We start from the raw sequence: 21764 nt of genomic DNA, 5'->3' as shown, positions 1-21764 counted from the left end.
CCTCAACAGGGCAATGAGTGTATGTGCGCGTGCACACAGATACATACATACATACATACACACATACACACATACATACATACATACATACATACATACATACATACATACATACAGAGAGAGAGAGAGGAGATAGGGAGATATGTCAGTAATTAAGTGTCTGCTATAAAATCACTAGGACTGGAGTTCAGATTGCAGCATCTATCTATGGAATAAGTCGCAAAAACCTATTAACTCCAGCTCCAAGGGATCTGACACAATCTTCTAGCCTCTAGTCATATACAAGCATATGCACATACTCCCAAGATGCATAGATGCACACAAGTAAAGACAATCTTAAAGAAATACATAAGGAAGAGGCAGGAGACAGAACAAGTACAAGTCTAAATGAAAGAACACTGGCCAACTGTAAAGTTCCTCAGACTTTGCTTTCTTTCCTCTATTTAAATTTGTCTACAACATTAATAAAAATGTAAGAAAGGGGCTAGAGAGATGGCTCAGCAGTTAAGAGCACCGACTGCTCTTCCAAAGGTCCTGAGTTCAATTCCCCGCAACCACATGGTGGCTCACAACCATCTGTGATGGGATCTGATGCCCTCTTCCAGTGTGTCTGAAGACAGCTACAGTGTACTCATATACATAAATAAATAAATCTTTTTAAAAAATTTAAGAAAGTCATTCCATCTATAAACCGAAGTATTAACAAGAGTTTCTCTCTCTGTCTCTCTCTCTCTCTCTCTCTCTCTCTCTCTCTCTCTCTCTCTCTCTCTCTCTCTCACTAACATACACTTCACTTCAATTCTGGAAAATAAATGTGATTCTACAGAATGACTTTTGGGCTCAGTGGGTAAATGCATTTCCTATGTATAAATCCCAATACCTAAACTTAATCCCTTCTAACAAGGCAGGAGAAGAGAACTGACTCCGCAAGTTGTCCTCTGACACCCACCACCCCCATGCCCACGGCACCCCCATCCCCACAGTTCCCACACACATCATGTACATTTACACAATAATTAAAGTTTAAAAATAAAGTAACACAAAGTGATTTTCAGCAGGCTAAGTTAAATTAATGACTTGTATTTTGCCCTTTTACTCTGTGTGTGTGGGTGTGAGAGAGTGTGTGCGAGTGTGTGTGTATGAGTGTATGTGTGAGTGTGTGTGTAAGTGTGTGTAAGTGTATGAGTGTGAGTGTATGAGTGTGAGTGTATGAGTGTGAGTGTGTGTGTGTGTGTGTGTGTGAGTGTGAGTGTATGTGTGAGTGTATGAGTGTGAGTGTGTGAGTGTGTGTGTGAGTGTATGAGTGTGAGTGAGTGTGAGTGTGTGTGTGTGTGTGTGTGTGTGTGTGTTTTCTTGTTTTGGTTTAGACATAAAGAGAACTCTACTAATCCTTCTTTCTCTAACAAAACACTGCTTACATAATATAAAAACAATTCAGTAAATACCCAATCTATGAGCCAGACAGTGGTGGCATATACTTTTAATCCCACCCTTGGGAGGCAGAGGCAAGAGGATCTCTGTGATTTCAAGGCCACCTTGGTCTACTGAGTTAGTTCCAGGACAATCAAGGCTACACAAAGAAACCCTGTCTCAAAAAAAAAAGTATTATAATACCCATATTACATATTATATACATATTACATGATATATAATTTATATATAATATATACTGTGTATAATATACAAGATATATAGCATATATTACATATGAATATAATATGTATATCTATCCAATCTATGTTATATCCCACCCCATTCCTTTTTTTTAATTTGTGTAGGCTAGAAGTATATGAATAGAGTAATATTCTCTATTCAGTAATTTCCCTCAGCCAATTTCAATGTCCCAAAGTTTAATTAACAGAACAGGGAAGCTGCCCTGAACTGAACTCAACACTTTGGAGCCAACCCCAATCCTAAATAATTTTTCTAAATTTACCCAAACAACCTTCCTGAGGAAGATTTACAATCAAGTCATTAATACGGTTATCTTCACAAAACGGGCAAATGGATATGCTCAAAATACCCTAAGATGTTTTATTAACTTTCCTAACCCTAGCTGCCTGTAGTTCTGCTTACTAAACTCAGCATGGCACACGCACCCGTAACCTGTGCTACCTCAGAAGGGCAGGCTCAGAGGCAGGCAGAGGCAGCAGGGTTACCTGGGTCTAGAAGCTACAGACCTGTTGTAAAGAAGAGTAAACAAGAGGGAGGGAGGGAGGGAGGGACAAAGGAAGGAGGAAAGAGGGAGAGAACAGAGCAGAGAGAGAAGAAAAGGTTATAATTAACTTTGAGTGATCTTGTTTTAAAATTGTGTGTGATCTTTTTAACTTTTTGAACATTTTTTAAAAGGGGTCTGGGGAAATGACTGAGAATAAAGCAGAGTCTGAGTCCCCAGCGCCCAGGCTGCTGCACACAGTGGCAGTCAACCTATCCAAATTCACTGAAAGACTTTGTTCTAAAAATAAGGGAGGACTCATGGTACCACAAACCATTTATGAAAAATAACAATAATTTGATGGATACTAAAAACGAATACTTGCCATGTAAGTGATGAAGTTTCTTAATTTGATTAATTATGTCACGATAATAATCTTTCCCTTGGTGGTGATTAAAAATAATTTCAATAAAATAAGTAAATTTAAACTATAGCCAGGCAGTTGTGATGCAGGCCTTTAATCCCAGCACTAGGGAGGCAGAGGCCCATGGATCTCTGAGTTGAGATGAGCCTGGTCTACAGAGCAGCCAAGGCTACAGAGAAATCCAGTGTCTCAAAAAAAAAAGCACTAACCAAATAGTGTAACAGCATATCAAGCTGTGGGAGAGACTGGAGAGATGGTTCCACAGATAACAACAGTTGCTGCTCTACCAGAAGACCTAGGTTCAATTCTCAACACCCACATGGCAGCTCACAATCAGCTATAACTCCAATTCCAGGGGATCTGACACCCTGGCCTCTGGTACACATTCATGCAAGCAAAATACCCATTGACATATAAAATTTAACTTGTTTAATTAAAACTTTTAATATTTCTATCTGTACTTTGTTAAGCATCCTCCACAAAGAGGTTCAGAGGTTTTCTTTTCTTTTTATGTTTTAAGACAGTCTGACTATCTAACCTACAGTTACCTGGAAGTGGTGATCCTCCTGCCTCAGATCCCCCTGAGTTCTGGCATCACAGCCCTGTACAATGGCCAGGCATGAAGTTTTTAAACTGAGATTACTATTAACACAATTCCTTCCCCCCCCCCTGGTATTTCTGAAAAGGCTAAGCATTCAAGTTACTTGTAACCACTGAAAATATCCACATGAAAAACACATCTACCCCAGCTAAATGCCAAGTATCTACATAGATCTATTTAATCAAATGCAAATGCAGCACAAATCCCGTAAAAGGAATTAACACTGAGGAATATTCAAGGCCTTTTTCTTAAAAGGCCAAAGAAGTTCCATGCAAATAAATTACTCTTAGGCTTACACATTTCAACAATAAACTAAATATTGCCACATTCATTTTTCTCAGCTTTTTAATGCTTACTATAAAACCCACTTGGCCATATTGCCTTCCGAACAAATAAATAGCCAGTTTCATTAGTCTATTCTTGGATAGGTCACCAGACTGGGAATAAGAGACCCAGTCTATTCCCAGCAGCAAACACACTGGTAATCTCAAACACTATATACTCAGGTTCAGGTTTTACACTCATACCATACTGATAATACTATCCAGAAATTCACGGAAAACCGGGGTGTGCCTCGACATCCAAAAGGCAATTGCTAACATATTTTTAGCTTTAATAGTTCTAAAAACTGGGGTTGGGGATTTAGCTCAGTGGTAGAGCGCTTGCCTAGGAAGCGCAAGGCTCTGGGTTCGGTCCCCAGCTCTGAAAAAAAAAAAAAAAATAGTTCTAAAAATTCTGTATAACTTATTTAAAGTAACATTCAACACACTTGAATTTCAAATCCATGTAGTACTTTTATCATTGCTTAGAACAAAATTAGTAAGTCTTTAAAATCATGCCTGATTTTTCAAAGTTCTAAATGAGAAATTGAACAAGTCATAATTATTACATAAAATAAAAGACTTAAATGCATGCGGGAGTGGAGGGCTCCCAATTTGCATTTCCTAACTTTAATTTTGAGTCTACTACCTTAGCAGCCGTTCTCTGTCACTGTAATAAGTACTTTGCAGTCTGAAGAACAAAGTTTGCCTCACAGTCTACCGCTGGAAAGTCCTCGGGAGAGTTCTCACCACTAACCTCGCAGGTTTTACCAGCACAACCAACATAAGAACTGCAGTACACATACTCTTGCCTAAATCCAAGTTTTAAACAAAGTTGTCTTGTAGACCAAGTTCTAGCCTGACCTTCTCACGAACCACAAAGCTGTAAGCACAGGGCAGCGAACAAGAAGAGTAGCAGCCCCGGGCCCAGGGCCGCCCCACTGGAACATACACTATACCGAGGCACACAGGCAGCCTAGCCCAGAGCGCACCGCTGATCCGGAAGCAGCAGAGAGGCCTCGGGCGCACGCGCTCCAGACAAAAGGCTCCGCCTCCAGACTCTCTCACTCCCTTGACCGCCGCCAAGGGGCCTTCCTTGGCCACAAGCGCGTGGGTCCCGCGGGCCGACGGCAAGGCGCAGCTCGGATTGGCTCGGCTCGGCTCGGCTCAGCTCGGCTCGCCTCGGCTGTTCGGCTGGCCTTGGCTGTTCGGCTCCGTTAGGCCAGGCTCGCCAATCTGTCCAGAACTCCAAAAGCCCAGGAGATTTGAGGACTCCCTATTCCCGGGTGTCTAAAATGAAAAATGTGTGGATTCAGGAACTTTGGTAAAAACCTGCACCCTTTCAAACTGAGCCTGTCATCAGAAGGTACCAGGCACGTGGCACAACACTGCCTTCTTAAATAGGAAGAAACCTTTCAATAATTTCATTCCTTCCTCTTCCTCTCACTTCTCTATCCTTCAATTGTCTCATTTCAGTCTTCCCTCCTCTGGTTTCAACATAATAACTGTATTTTTCTAAAGAATTTTTCTGTAACCTGTTTTTCCACTTATTTTTTTGAAATTTACCTAACAAATTTCCTGTCTCTTCCATAACAATCCCCCTTTGCTATTCAAAATCTCACCAAAGTTAACTTTTATAATTTGTACCAGCTACTGCCAAATAATTCATAGACTCCTCGGTCACTCATTTTTCTGGTCTGTTCCATCGTTCTAAGTTAATATTTCCCAGCCTAACATGTTCACTCACATTCTGTGAAATTATTCCAGAGGAGTCACTTTTAAAAATCCATTTTCTAGGTCTGGCCCAGCCTTGTTTTCCCTTTTGCCAGGACTAGGGACAGAACTGAACCTCCACCACTGAGCTGTACCTCCAATCGCTTCATCTCCAACCCTGCCCAACAACTTAACATAAACCTTTAAAACACTTTCTTTTTTTTCTTTTTTTTTTTTTAAGAATTATTTATTTATTTTATGTATGTGAGTACACTGCAACTGTCTTCAGACACCAGAAGAGGGCATCAGATCCCATTGCAGATGGTTGTGAGCTACCATGTGGTTGCTGGGAAGTGAACTCAGGACCTCTGGAAGAGCAGTACAGTGCTCTTAACCTCTGAGCCATCTCTCCAGCCCTTTAAAACACTTTCTAAAGCGGTGGTGTGCACTTTTAATCCCAACACTTGGAAGGTAGAGAGGCTCTACAGACAAAAATTCTAAAGTCATTTTAACCACTCATCCCCCAATCCACAGCAATGTGGAGAAGCAGCTCCATAGTCACCCTCTAGCCTCTATATGCAACCGCACACACTAACAAATGCTTTAAAAATAGATCCTTGCCTGTATAAAGGAAAAGGTGACAGAAAATTAAATTTGACAAAAATGAGCACTATTCCAAAGCTAGGCAGGCTAAGTTTGGGTGCAGAGATCCAAGCAACTAAGAGGCCTAGTGTTGGCCTTAAATATCATTAATCATGGTAAGTATACAGAAGATTTCTTTTTTAGGTGGTGAAGTTTCCACTTAAACTATATTTTATCTTTGAGATTAGCAAGTCTATGCTTTAGAGCTGTTCAAAAGATAAGACTAGAATATGTGTGTACAAAACTATCAAAAATAAAAAAAGTAGAACAAGCCAAGAAAGCATATTTAGAATTGTGTGGGGGAGACATCTATACATTGGTAATAACTGGGAAGCAAACTCCTAAAACTAAGAAAGTATGTGGCGTAAGTAAGGTATGGAGTGCACATAGTTTCAGCCACTTAGGAGAGAAGGACAGGTCTGAGACAAGGATCACAGTTTCGGACCAGCTTATAGAAAAATAAGATTGTGGCTCTTACTTAAAAGCTAAGTTAGACAGACAGACAGACAGAAAATTAGATAAAAGGCATGACACACCACGGGCATTTTAAGTTCCTCAGCAGGATGTCTGTCCCTTTCCTTCTGTCTAACCTGTTCCTTCCATGTCTGTCCTGGATCTCACTACACATACAGCAGTGCTTCCCAGAAAGCACATCTTCTCCACATTACTCTCCGATATGCTGCTCTTCTTTCCCCTCCATCACACTCAGGTCCTCTCTGACCTCCTCGCTCACTTCCAGTCTATGTACTTAACCCAGTGGTTCTCAACGTCCCTAATGCTGTGACCCTTTAACACAGCTCCTCATGTTATGAAGACCCCAACCATAACATTATTTCTGTTGCTACTTCGTAACTGATTATTTTGCTGTTATGAATCATAATGTAAATTTTTTGGAAGTAGAGGTTTGTGGGAGGAGCACTGATTTAACTAGCTTCTATTGACTTATCTATCAACTTGTCTATATTCTGACTGGGGATGTAGCTTGGTAGCTAGAGTGCATACCTATCATGCACCAAACCCTGGGTTTGATCCAAGCACCACATAAAACCACATGTGATGCACAAACCTGTAGGCCTAGCACTTGAGAGGTAGAAGCAGGAGAAATCAGAGGTTCAAGATCTTCAGCTACATAGCAAGTTCAAGGACAGCCCAGACTACTACTAGTCATCTCTCAAAAAAGAAAAGAAAACCAGGGGGAGGCCCTGGTCCATAGTCTACAGTCTACAAATATAATCCTTTCCTCTCGTCTCTGATGCACTTCTACTTCATTTTTAATGTTTCCTTTCTAATCCACATTATCTCTCAAAGGAGTTTATCTGATTACACATGAAGGGTTATGATTCTACAAATGTTACTTTGTACAGAAAAATCAAAGAACTGGTGTCTATAACAAATCCATCTGTTTCTCTCAATCCCACTCAATTCTCAAAAACAATGAGAATTTTTACCTCTTGACCAGACTGCTGTGACCACTTCCTCTTCTCCAACTCACCCTTTCCTGCATCAGCTGCTTCTCTACTGTCTAAAGCACCATTCTCCTACTCCTTCAGCCGGATGAAATGCCTTTCTGCTTCTCCTATTACTACTCCTTCACTCAAGGATTGCTGGGTAGTTCCAGCTATGCACTCCATCCCTTCTGCACCATCCACCAATCTCTGGACTACTTCCTCAATGACTTCAATTCTGCTTTGTTCTAGATTAGTCATTGTTCTCAATGAGCTCAACAATACATTCAAAAACTTTCTGTAGTAACTTCCTCATTTCCTAATGATATCCCACATCAGCTACCCACACATATATACTAGAAAACAACCCAAGTGTGCTTCATAACTTCAAAGAGTCTCTTTTCCTAGCCACAACCATATGTAGACAGATATATATAGATAGATACCTCATCTTTTTGAGACAGAATCCAGTGATGTAGCTCAGGCTGGTTTTGAACTCTCTGTCTTCCTGCCTCAGTTTACTGAGAACTGGTACCATCGTGCCTTGCTTTGCACCCCTGCTTTTTCCTGGCATTTAGCTTCACACTATGAAGGCAGCAGTTCTTCAGTACTGCTCCCCTCAGGTCAGTCTTCCACCACACTCACCTGCTTTCTCCACACTCACACACTGGGTATTAAGAACAGCAGCTGAAAGCCATTGAATCGTCCACAGTTTACTCTAAATGGAATAGCTCATCCCATCAACTAGCTAAAGCAGTTCCAAACTTAAATGCTTAATCCCAAACACTCAAGTCCTTCCATGAAAATCAGATCATACCTTTGGCACCTGGATCCCCTTCACAGCTTCTAAAATGCTGTGTCTTCTTCATCATCTGTCACTTACTCCCTCCAGTTTCAGAATAAAGTATCCATGCTTCCTAGTCCTCGCCTCTTCAGCATACACTTATTATACACGGCATTCCTCCATTAGACTCTTGGTTCACGACTCTACACTGGTCTCTGCCTGTGTGAAGTGAGTACTCTAATTCTATCTTGGAACTTTCTAAAATGTTCTCCCTCCTAATACTGCCTCAACCCTTTCCTTCTATCTCTCTCAGCTCCCCAGAAATAAGCTTTCACTCGCCACCCTCTGCCTCAACCTGTTATTCCTAAGGAATCTGAACATATGTTGATTTTTAAATCTTACTTTATGCATTTATAAAGCCAGGCACGGTGGCCCATGCCTTTAATGCTAACACTGGTAGGTAGAGGCAGGTGGATCTTTGTGAGTCCTAGGCCAGCCTATAGTCTATGTAGTGAGCCAAGACAGCCAGGGTCACACAGAGAGGTTGAAATTATCTTTTTATGCACTGTGTAATTGTTGTCTTTGTATTATTCAGATGTTGATTTCTGTACTGGCACAGAGTTGAGTACAGGCTGGATCTTGATACTGGTATTTTTACTGAATTATCACTTGCCCTGAGTATTTTGTAAAAACTCTTCTCCATCACCTTCTGATTTAATAAGAGCTGAATGGCCAATAGCAGGACGGGAGAGGAAAGGCAAGACAGCAGAGATAGGAATTCTGGGGGAAAAAAATGGAGATGGAGGAGGGGAGATTTGCCACCCAGCCATGAAAGAAATGAGACATAAGATGACTGGGTTGGAAGTAACAAGCCACGTGGCAAACATAAACTAGTATAGACAAGAGTATTAAGTTATACAAGCTAGTTGGGAACAACTTGAGCTAGAAGGCCTAAGCAGTTATAAATACTACATTTCTGTGTCATTAGGGGTGGCTGGCAGGTATGGTAATAAGTCTATATGGCGAGTTCCAGAATAGCCAGGACTATGTAGAAAGACTGCCTCAAAAACAACAACACAAAGACAAAAAAAATAACGCTTTTTATTTCTATGTATGGGTATTTTGTCTTCATACATATCTGTGCACCACATGCAAGCAGTACCCGTGGAGAAGAAAGGGTGACAGATCCCCTGGGACCGGATCATGGAGTTATGAACAGTTGTAGCCCACCACATAAGCTGGGATCGACCTGGTTCTTAACCACTTAGCCACCTCTCCAGCATAAATATTGCTTAATTAATGCTTAAATTACCAGTCCAAATTATTTCATAACCACCAGAGAGTGACCTACCAAACCCAGTAGTAGTGTCAATTACCAAGCCCATGAATGTATTCTCAAGTCTCTGGACCTCTTGGGTCTTCACCCAGTACTTTAACTCTTGCTAGATGACCTCTCTTGATGTTCCTATTGGTTTGTTTGTTTGGAGACTGGATCTCCTTATGCAGCCCAGGGTGTCCCTGAATTCACTATGTGTCTTAAGACTCCATTCTTACTTCCACAATCAAAACTCATCAATGAAAACAAAATTCCATCATCGGTGCCCCATTATATCTTAAGTCAAGTTAAAGTTCCTTTGAGTCCCCCAAATTACAGACTATTAAATTGTCCAACAACTATAAAATAGGTAAATAAACTGCAGAACAGTGACAAAAGAGACACATAAAGAGGAATGAAAATGAATAAATCAATTGCTACATGCAACAGATAGGAATCTCACAGCCATGATTTGAGCAAAAGAAACCACAGGTAAGAACTCCATTTATAAGTGCAGAGTCACACAGAACCACACTGTAACAATAGAGATTAGGAGAATAATTATGGTCTGTAGAGGATATCTTCCTACTTGGAGGTGACACATGGAGAGCTTATGGGAACAGAAGAAATGTTAGAAACTTCCTATATATTAAACTTGGAAGTAGCTATATAAATGGATACATAAGTAAATAAAAATAAGTTTTAAAATATATTATCCTGTGCCTTTAAGATTAGAGGACTTCACTGGGCATATTTCAATAAATAAACTGTTTTAAACACTTTGGTCTGGACTTGGAGCTCCCCTTGCTACTATTTTTCTAGCTTTATTTCTTTCCATTCCTCAACATGAACCGTAATTACAGATGATTTAAAACACCAGCCCTAGGGGTTGGGATTTAGCTCAGTGGTAGAGCGCTTGCCTAGCAAGCGCAAGGCCCTGTTGGTCCCCAGCTCCGAAAAAAAAAAAAAAAAAAGAAAAACACCAGCCCTAAACACATCCAGGATTGTCACCTCTATTACCCTCACCGTCTGACCTATACAGCCTTACCAATTCTTCAGGTTCTGAGCTACACACCAATTCCTCCACAAAGCCTGATCAAAGCTGGCAAATTACTTGTGTCATAGATAGATGCATATATTTTGTCCCTAGATAAGTTTCTGAAGAAAATGAATCATGTGTTCATAAACATAGATGTAACCTTTCATTGCCTACGATAAAACCTTGTACAGTATAGGTAAATCCTAGCAGTCCATCAAAAATACCCTGTAATATAATCCTTCCATTCCCAGTTTGCATATTTAATCATACAGCAAATTATTACACGAAACTGTCTGTTGTAATGTACCCCACTATTCTACCCAAAAATGCATTCAATTTCAGCTGTAGTCATCTGAATCTAGCTACCTAGTCTCTCCACTTGCCTACGATAAAACCTTGTACAGTATAGGTAAATCCTAGCAGTCCATCAAAAATACCCTGTAATATAATCCTTCCATTCCCAGTTTGCATATTTAATCATACAGCAAATTATTACACGAAACTGTCTGTTGTAATGTACCCCACTATTCTACCCAAAAATGCATTCAATTTCAGCTGTAGTCATCTGAATCTAGCTACCTAGTCTCTCCACTGCAGTAACCCCATGCTACCCTCCTGTCTCTAACACCACTGCTGCTACTAACTCAAGCCCTTCTGAACGTCACTAGGAGCCTCCTGGTCCACTCATCTCCCACCACACTGCCCCAGTGCCATATGGTATATCCATTATCAGATAAAATAAATGAACCTAGGGCATAACTCACTGGTAGAGCACTAGTCTAGGCTGTAAAGGGGGAAAAGAACGTCAGTCAATCCTGTCTAACATACAGTTCTTGACAATTCTCTACTCAAAATTCTGTAGCTACACATTAATAATATGTTAACATACTGCAGTGTTACTGCTAACACATTTTCATCATCAAATCCCCACAATAACCTTAGCCAGAAAGGTACAATGATAATAATTTCCCGCTGAGAACGTGAAGATTCTGAAAAGGAAGTAATTCTCTACAATCACAGAATGGGTAAATATGAGGGCCACAACAAAAAACCAACCTCTGTCACTCACTAAGCTCAACACTAGCTCACCAAATACAAACACTTATCCATACTCTACCCAACTCAAACTAACTCTTCTGCTTTAAAGCACAGTACGCTCTACTTGTGAATTACAGATTACCATTATTTAGCAACTCATGAAACCCATTTCATGCATGATAATTATGCTAACCCAAACCCCCAAGCCAGTTTTGGGTGTGTTGTTGTTGTTGTTGTTGTTGTTTGGTTGGGTTTTTTTTTTAGGGGCAGAGTGGGATTCTGAGGATTTTCATTGCACATATCTTTCACCAAAGTACTCCGGAAGCAGAGGCAGGTAAATTTCTACTTTAAAGACCTAGTCTATATAGTGAGACAGGGTTAGACATAGTGAGATCCCATCTTTTAAAAAAGGGAGGTGAAGGCTGAAGAGATGGCTCAGCCGTTAAAGGCTAGGCTCAAAACTAAGAATTTTTAAAAGGGAGGTAGGATCCCCTTGGGGGATGGCTCAGCAGTTGAGAGAAAGAGCTGCTCTTCCAAGTGACCTAGGTTTAATCCCCAGCACCGGGGTACTGCATGAACATGGGTACAGACATGCAGCCAAAACACCCATACACACAAAACAATGAAAGAACTTCCTAACAAGAGAATAGTATATACTATCATAAAAGCATCCACTTTGGTAAATGTGGTTTTAGTTATATTATGAATTTTCTTGTTTTACATATACACATTCATACACAGATGTATTAAGTGGAATAAAGCTTGTAGTCATCATGTAAACACTACACCGTTCCCCATAGATCTTAGTATCTCATCTCCAATCTTGCCAACTAAAATGTTCTCTTTAAATTACTTTATGTATTTATAGTTTTCCCTTTTCTTTCTTGAGACAAGGTTTCATTATGTATCCCAGACTGACTCTGGTAAGGCAAACTGGCCCAGAAGACTGGCTCCTCCTGCCTGTCTCCAAGTACTAGAGTTACAGGTCTGCACCATTGCACCAGGCTTTCCAACTCCACTTCTGCATCGCTGCAATGCAGTCCCGGGTTCTCCCACAGCTAAGTATGTTCTTATACTTCAGTGGCATTTTCTTATGCCACACTCTGCTTTGTGGCACACTTGTGATCACTGTGTATTTGTGCACAAGTCTAGCCCCCTCAGAACATAACTTCCAAAGGGTTCATTCTTGATGACATCTAGTAATGCTTTTATGTATGTTAAATGAAAATCATGCAACAAAATTTCTGAAACTAGTGTCCTTCTCCAGACCAGATTAAACTACCCTCTGATTAGAAAAGGCCCTCTGATCTTACCCCTTTAACATTTATGCAGGATTAGAGCTCAAATCTAATCTATTCCATCTTCTTCCACAAATGCAGAGTATCTAACCATTTTCCCGCCATGCTCTCAAAGTCAAACCCACAGACAAACTCTTGGATTGCTTTGTTCACTAAGACAAGGCTTGCTATGTAGCCCTGGCTGGCCTGAAGCTCCCTATATGAACCAGGATGGCCTGAAACTCTTGAGAGCCTCCTGTCTCTGCCTCCAGAGTGCTAATTACACCTTCTAGCAATCATTCAACAGTTATTCATTAAGAGATAAGGTGTTCAGTTTCCTCCAAGATAGTGTACAACCTAATGTGAAGGCAAGGGAAAGAACGATATAAATGAATATGCAAAGAGAATACAGCTAGGCCAGTGGCACAATCTTTGCAAAAGACCCTAAATGTAATCAGCAATACCAAAAAGAAGGCGGAGGGGAGGGGTGGTTAATGAACAGAAGAAAAATATTCAACATTCACACCTACATGTGAAAGAAACCTTGACATTAATAGTAAGAGGAGTACAATTACTTAAACAAGATTTACTAAAAGAAATAGAACAGTATCCTCTTATTCCCCATATATACAGTGCTGACCTCAACTCCACACAGTTTTGAAACCATTGACTCCATTCTCTTTACTATTTATCATTATTCTGTGTGTACATGCCACCTGCATGTACAGGTCAGTGGACAATTTGCAGGAGTCGGCTCTCTCCTACTGCTATGCCGGTTCCAGGACTTGAACTCAGGGTATCAGACCTGGCAGCAAACACTTGTACCAGCTGAGCAATTTTACCAGCCCTAATGACTCAATTCTTCTAAATAAGCAACACAGACTTGTCACCATCATCTCCACCACTCCATTACTTAATAAAAATGTAAGTAAAGGGGCAGGGGAATGGTTGAGTGGGGGACGGAGTTCACTGTAAAGCCTGGTAACCCAAGTTTGATCCCATGGACCCACAAGGTAGAACTGACTCACTCAAGTTATCCTCCACATTAGACCATGGTGCATGCGTACATATGTACACACACGTACACACACACACACACACACACACACACACACACAAGTGCAACTTAGAAAATTATAGCCAGACATGTAATGTGTGCCTGTAATCCAAAAGTCTGAAGCAGAGGGGCAGAGAGACAAGAAGCCTGGACAATTCGGTAAGTTAGTAAGTTCCAGGCCAGCCTGGAACTATTTAGCAAGGTTCTATCTTAAATAAGTGAGTGAACACCTCAGACCCCTGGAATGTACAGTAAGGGGTCATTTTAACACATTCCCACATTCATCAACTAAAACTCTCCAGAAGACTCAAAGAATACTGCAACCTGGTAGGCACGTCCAAAATGAACAAGCAGTGACCACTTTTAGGCAACTTCTCATCCCTAGCCAGCAAAGCTAATGTTGCAAAGATGCTGTTTCCTACAAATCTTGTTTGGGTCCCAGCCTCTCTCTCTCATTTTACCCAATACTCCTGACTACTTTAACAAAACCTTCCTTCCCTCTTTAACGTTAGAAGTTTAAAGACTCTTCTAATACAGTGGGAAGTCAAGAGGTACGCTCTAAAGTAGTTGGTTTAAAGCCTGTAAACGAGTTTTTCAGCCTCTAAAACTCAAGGCTTACGTAGGGCCATCGAGATGGTTCAGTCAGTAAATGTGCCTTGCTGCTTAATGATGCTAGCTAGCCTAATGACCTGAGTTCAATCCCTGGAACCTACATAAAGGTTGAGGAGAAAAACTAACTCCTCAAGTTCTCCTCTGACCTCCACGCACAGTCACCTTGCTGCACATGTGCCCACAAACATGCAATAATTTAAAAATAAATTTTTATATCAAGGCACATCGTTTGAAAGTATAAGCCATCTAATACACAAAAATAACTGAAGATCAGAGTAGAGGATGAAAAACAAAAAACATCAATGACAGTCACCATTTCACTCAGGGAAAGCTGGCTTCTGTAGTCATGATCCAAACTGATGATGTAATCTTGGTAAAGAGAGAAATGATAGAGCAGAACATGGTGGCATACTTCCATAAACCAAGGAAACAGAAATGATAAACACCTACCAACTACTTGGGGGAGCCAGAGAAAAACATGAACTACAAAAAAAAAAAAAAAAAAAAAAAATCAATGCTTACAACCAGCAGCCTGTGACAGGACAAATGTGGGGGAGAACATAAGATAAGGCAGCAGAGGGATCAGTATGATCACAGTGACTATATACGTGTATGAAAATGCCATGCAGTAACCCGTTATTTTGTATGAAGTGTGGTTTGGGGTTTTTTTCATAACACAAGGTTTCTCTCTGTAGAGCCCTGGTTTAGCCTTGACTGTCCCAGAACTAACTCAGCAAACCATGCTGGCATGGAACTCACAGAGATCTGCCTGCCTCTGCCTCCCAAATGCTAGGATAAAAGGTGCACTCACCATACCCTGCTATGTGTTTATTTGCTTAAGGTGGAAGGTGAGAATATGATTAAGAAAAAATTGTGGGCTGGAGTTGTAGCTCAGTTGGTAGCGCTTACCCAGCATGCAAAAAAGTCTTGGGTTCAGCCAAGCCTTTAATCCCAGCACTTGTTCCAGGCCAGTCTGATCTACAGAGTGAGTTCCAGAACAGGTAGCATTACACAGAGAAACCCTGTTTTAAAAAAGAAAAGAAAGTCGCAGGCTCAGTTCCTGGTACTGCAGAAACTAGATGTGGAACTCACACCTGTAATGCCAGAAATCAAAGAGGCAAAGGGTTCAGAAGGTCAAGGCCATCTTTCCTACATACCCAGGCCAGCCTGGGTGACAGAAACCTGTCTCAGAACCTCAACAAAAAAGTACACTGGCATGGTGGTGCAGGCCTTTATCCTAGCACCTGGAAGGCAGAGGCAGGTGGATCTCTGCTGAGTTTGAGGCCAGCCTGGTCTACAAAGCCAGTTCCATATCAGCCAGAGTTACACAATTAGACCCTGTCTCAGAACTGGGAGAGTGGGGGTGAAGGGTGGGGGGGACGGCTGGGAGCATAGCAGGCAGCAGTCTTAGTCACAAAACTGCAACGAACAGGGGACGCTTTTCATTGTTATTCCCCTCAGAAGTTTTGTAAATTACATACATATTCATATTATTTGCATAAGAAAAGCAACATACTGTATTTGGTGCACAGTAGTAAAAGAAACATAATACTAGTGCAGCAGAGGAAAACTGAGCCACAAATACCATGGCGACAGTAAAAGCCGGTGCATCATATCAAATAAATATGACCAAAGAAGCAGATAATAAGAGTGCTTCCAGGGGTTGGGGATTTAGCTCAGTGGTAGAGCGCTTGCCTAGGAAAGCGCAAAGGCCCTGGGTTCGGTCCCCAGCTCCGAAAAAAAAACCAAAAAAAAAAAAAAAAAAAAAAAAAAAGAGTGCTTCCTGCCCTTCCAAAGGACCCAAGTTCAGTTTCCAGCACCCACATCAGTAAGTTCAAAACTGTCCCCCCAGCTCCAGGGGATCCAACATTCTCTTCTAATCTCCTTGGGTACCCTCACATCCACAGCATATGTTCACACAGACAAATACATATGCATAAATAAAAATAAAATCTTTAAAAGTGAGCGATCTAAATGCACTTACAGGAAAATGTCCAAGTTTTTTTTTTTTTAAATAAAAATTCCAGTTACTTCTATAAGAAAAACTACAATGAAAGAAACCTCCCCACCTTAAGTATTAAGTGCTATCTCGGCTAAAGGAATGAAATCCTCGCTAAAGGAGTGAATGGTACCTGAGTTTCCCTTCCCTCTCCCACATGTCACACCATTTCCCCATTATCCTCTTTCCCTTCAACTTCCATAAAAAAGAAGTCACATTCATCATACTCATCTTCTCTTCGGTTGAAGTGATATCACAACATATTATGTAATTTCTCTTAATAACAAAAGGTGAATACTACCCAAATAGAATTTAAGACATTGTTCTTGTTCAACAGTGACACAAGCCTTTAAGGAGGTAGAGGATCTCTGAGTTCAAGGCCAGCCTAGTATACAACAGCAAGTTCCAGAACAGCCAAAACTACACAGAAAAACCCTGTCTTGAAAAAAATTAAAAAAAAAAAAAAAACAAAACAAAAAAAAAAAACACTGTCCTCACCCAGTGTTCCTTCTTGAAAAATACGGTCTACTGAGCATTCAGTAAATGCAAGAGAAAGAACTTGGGTTTCCTAACATAAGCACTGTCGCTCCTCATCAGACCTACTCATTCTGTCCCTTTAGGTTTCCTTGGCACCATGATAACCACTCCAGACCTCCTTATAAGCTAAGATCAACACAGATGTTCTAGATCCTCTATGCCCACATTTTGCTTGCTGATGTTATTTTCTTTAATAACATCATGCCTCCTTGATGGAGTACATCCGGAATCGTGAATGGAAAAGGATCTCCCGCCAACCCGAGGTACAGAACCAATTCAACTAGACTTCGTTGGGCCACAAATGGAGCCTCCAAAGACCAGAGTATAATGCACCAACTATCGACACGGACAACTATAATTTTGTGTCCTGCAACCTAGGCTGAAATACGGCACCAGCTGTTCTGGAACCATATAAGCTAAGCAGTGGAAAAGAAAACCACCAGGCCAAGTTAATTCCTATTCCAGTATCTGCCAGGACAGTGTTCATCCACCCTCCGGTAACGGACAATACTCCAAATCTGCTAAAATTCTCAACTCCGTGGCCTCAAGAATCCCCATAGGCTAGGCGGTTTCTCAAGGTCTCTTTCAAAGATTTTTCAGTTCACTAGTGCGGCACTAAAATGTCTCAAACCAATCTACACGCTAAGTGACTAATTCTCAATGACCCCAACCAAGCTGGGACCCACACTTACCGGATGTCATCTACTGAAGAGCCCAAACAGGTTCCGAACTAGGCCACTCTGGCCCATCTGGAATAACTCTTTAGACCTTGGGCCAGCATTTGATAATTATGCTACATCTGTCTATTCTATTATGCATTCCCTGCATCTTCTCCAATATTTAGCAATCCTCTGGCTTCAAACGCTCTCCCTTCTATCCGTAGAAACTACTCTAGCCTTCTTCCCTTGCCTTGGAAACGCTTCGGTTCTTTCCATAATGAAACACCTAACATATCTGCACAATGAACACCCCCAGAATCCTCAAGACTGCTCCACAACCACCCCCGGCATTCCTCCACCTATCCGGCATCTTCCCTCCGGCCCCTTTCTCCCCTTTCGCACTCCCACTATGCTTCCTGCAAGCAATCCCCTTTCACCAGCCCCTGCCCTTCCCTGCAGCCAAAGAGCACACCGAGGCAGCAGCGGCGACCGAGGCCTGCGGTGCATAATGCACTGCACCAAGACGGCGGAGAGCCCTGGGGTCTGGCCGGCCTGCTCGCCCACAGCCTGGCACCCGGAGGCCTCCCCGCGTGCATCCCACCTCCTTCCTACCCGACACCAGCCGCAGGCCTCGGAAGCCACCCGCTCGCCTCCGCCGCCCCCGTCATTCTCCGTTCTCCAAGCCCCGACCCACCATCCTCGCGTCCCCCAGCCCCGCGTTCCCGCGGCCTGCGCCCGCCGCCTCCCGGGCCGCCCCCGGCTGGCCCGCCGCTCCTGCGGGTCAGGCCGTCGCCGCCGCGCTCTCTCCCCCCAACCCCCCCGCGCGCCGCCCCTCCCTCCCCGCCCTCCCGGGCCCGGGCCTGCCAGGCCGAGCGTTTACCGCGGGCTGGCGCCGAGGCGCGCGGTCACTGACTGCAGACGGCCGCAGCTCCGACCTTCCCACGGGCCCGGCGAGGAGGGGCGAGGGGAGGGAGAGAACTTTGCTGTGGCAGCTCCGGCGACAGCTCCCACCCCTGCGCCTTTCTCCTCTTCCTCCCCCTCCTCCTCCTCTTCCTCCTTCTCTTCCTCCTCCCAGAGCAGTCGAGAGGCAGACATGGCGCGGCTAGAGCGTCGCCGCGGTCGCCGCCGCTGCCGGCGCGGTGCATTGTGGGAAGCCTCGCACACAGGAAGCGCTCCGGGCTGCCCGCCCTCGCCTGGCGGGGAGAGCTGGCTGCGAGACCTAGCGTGGCTTTGATTCCGGCGCCTGCGTGTCAGCAGTGCAGCGTGGCCCGGGAAGCTGGCCCCGCACTGAGGGTCCCCCTCATGGGCCTGAAAGGAAAATGCTTTGAAATAGATCAGATCTGAGAAAGCTACTGGGAGGAACGTCCTCCCCTTGAGGTTGGGTGCTTGCCTGGCACCCTGAGAAGTGAAAAATGGGGATTAATAGCGGTCCGGACCCCGGGAAGTGGAAGAGGCTGGAACGTAGATGAAGGGTTTAGCCAGGATTTCTTGGATCTTTCCTTTATTCTCTTACCTAGCCTCTCCTCTTTTTCCGAAAGATGCAACCCTGCACCCTTGAAACTAAAACTGCGATGCTGGATGTGGGCACCGAGCAAGAGAACCCAGTCAGAACTTCGTTGGGCCCAACCCTTGGACTGCATGTCTGCAAAGATTTGGTTATAATCTATACATACCTAAGATTGCTTAGTTGACCTATCTTTTGGAGGCCCTTTGATGACCTTCACTAAATCATGACCTTTCTTAGAAGTCATTTAACTAACACCAAGACCCTGAGTTGCCTATACGAAGGGAGGGCTTACAGTTACTGACCTTTGTACACACGCACTAGTACAAGGTTAGCTAGGTAATCGAATGTATTCAGTGAACGTCGAACGGTTATCGGGAACTTAATGAGAGATGGAGCACCTTCGTTATGATTTCATAACAACCTCAAGGCTTTATTTAGCACCTCTCTGCAATACTTAAACATAACCTTTCAGGTGAGAGGGAAAGGACGTGAAAATATCTACATAACCATTTCTGGAATTCTCTCCTTGTCCACACCCACCTCCCAAACCCTTGAATGTTCATTTGAATGGTGCTTTTTGGCAAAACTCCAAACTCCCGCATTATGCACTTGTGATGACACTGAATTAGATTACTGTCTGCAAGGTTAATATTCCCTCAGGCATTAACCTTAGTAAACCATGATGCTGGTTGAAGTAGCTAAGGCTCAGAAGTTCAGCTGAATTCAAACACAGTTAACTAAGAAAGGAGCCCCACAGCTTCACAATAAACTCTCCATGAGCTTTCTCCACTAAGAAAAATAGAAATTTCAATGACAGTGCATATTGTGGATGCTAATTGTAACAAAACAGTGGTATAAGCTAGAGCAAGGGACAATTATCTGGAGGACAACTTTCTGGCAACTTCTAGCAACTGCGATGATATCAAATTCAGATATATTAAAAGACAAAACAAAACACTCTGGCAGCAAAGAAACTAACTTCAGGTTTAATCTGTGGAGAAGCTAAGGACTAAAAAGAACTGAAAGCCAAGGGTTACACGCAATGGACTAAGATGAATAGGGTTCACTAGGAATAGATCTCTTTGTTTCTGAACATAATTAAGAGACAATGAAGAAACAACCATCTAAAATGGGCAGAGTGAGGAAGACTATAGACCATGACTTCAAAGGTAAGGGTGATTGAAGGCTCTTGATAAACCTTAAATACTTCCTGGTTCATTTTTTTATCCATACTGCTGTTTGTTTTCCTCCCCAATATCAGTCTTAGCCATCCAGCTTGCTTCCTCTCTATCTTAATTTCTTCTTCAGCCACTCCCCCACTTTAAAACAGTTAAGGACAGGTAGCCGTGAGGTAGTGATACACGCCTCCAATCTCAGGATGAAGAGGCAGGCGGATCTCCTGAGTTCAAGTCCAGCCTGGTCTACACAGCAAGTTCCAGGACAACCAGAGCTACACAGAGAAACCCTGACTGAGACGGCTCAGCATTTCAGAGCACTTACTGCTCCTTCAGAGGGCCGAAGTTTCCAGAGCACCTACACACACACACACACACACACACACACACACACACACACACACACACACACACACGGCAGATAAGAACACGTAAGCACGCAGCGTGAATAAAAATAACTCTTTTTTTAGAAAAAGGATCAGCACTTGCTTCACAAGACTAGCAACCTGGGCTCCACTCTCACTAAAGGTAGATAGAACCAATTCCACAAAGTTGCCCTCTTAACTTCCACATGGGCACCCGAAATATTAAACTTTAAAAATGGCTGTAGACTGGAAGTTACAAACACAGGGCAAACCTTTTCCTTTATCTCTTTACCCATCTTCTTCCAATGGTGTGACATAAAACTATAGAGAGGCATCAACACCAGCAAATTGACAGGAGCTCGTAACAAAACATCCACAGAACTGTATGGTCAGTATCTGTGACCTTTCAACCCGTGTGCATCCTCATGTGTGTTTAGAGTTTATCCCGTGTAGGAGCACAAGTCTGTTCCCACAGTGAGGTCAGAACCACTCCTTACCACCCGTTGGTGGTGCACATCTTTAGTCCCAGCATTTAGGAGGCAAAGGCAGGTAGACAAACATGAGTCTGGGGTTGGGGATTTAGCTCAGTGGTTAGAGCGCTTGCCTAGGAAGCGCAAAGCCCTGGGTTGGGTCCCCAGCTCTGAAAAAAAAAAAAAAAAAAACATGAGTCTGGTCTACAAAGCAAGTTCTAGGATAGCCAGGGTTACGTAGAGAAACCCTGTATTGAAACACCACCACCCCCCCAAAGCATCCACTCTTTGATCACATGCCCCCCTCATGGCACCCATTCGGTTTGTATCTGAATACTCTCCAGCAGCCTATGTCTTGACTTAGTACTTGGTACAATGGTGTTCAGAGGTGGGGCCCACAAGGACTTACTAAAATACCACAGTTTAGCATATCACTGAGAAACAGAATCTTTAGGAAGCAACCCTAGTTGGACAAAACGGGCTATGTGCCCTTGAAGTGTGCATTTTATCCCTGGATATGGCCTTCTTCTCCCTTCCTTAGCCACCATGAGCTATAATGTGATGTGATGTGTGTGTGACCTTTCTCCTAGCAGTACTAGGACCCGAACCTAAGGCCTTCTGCACTCTACT

At 42.8% G+C, this 21764-nt stretch overlaps 1 protein-coding gene and 1 non-coding gene across 6 annotated transcripts in view; both read right to left on the bottom strand.

The window, feature by feature from the left end:
• The window catches only part of Znf148 (zinc finger protein 148), a 111905-nt gene extending 93186 nt beyond the window's left edge, over positions 1–18719 (bottom strand). The window contains exon 1 of one of the 5 annotated variants that reach the window (XM_032900138.1): positions 18498–18719. The gene's annotated coding sequence lies outside the window, so the exon portion shown is untranslated. Of the gene's footprint in view, positions 1–4364; positions 4602–17650; positions 18171–18311; positions 18333–18497 lie in introns of those variants that run through there. The other 4 variants (XM_032900143.1, XM_032900142.1, XM_032900140.1 and 1 more) reach the window with 4 other exon arrangements.
• LOC116899817 lies at positions 1771–1901 on the bottom strand. The gene has a single exon (XR_004387817.1). It is a non-coding gene; the product is annotated as a small nucleolar RNA SNORA36 family (small nucleolar RNA).
• Positions 18720–21764: the final 3045 nt, after the last annotated feature.

The sequence above is a fragment of the Rattus rattus genome, chromosome 4 (genome assembly GCF_011064425.1).
Source record: "Rattus rattus isolate New Zealand chromosome 4, Rrattus_CSIRO_v1, whole genome shotgun sequence".
NCBI lineage: Eukaryota > Metazoa > Chordata > Mammalia > Rodentia > Muridae > Rattus > Rattus rattus.
This window is presented reverse-complemented; position numbering and strand designations above follow the sequence as displayed.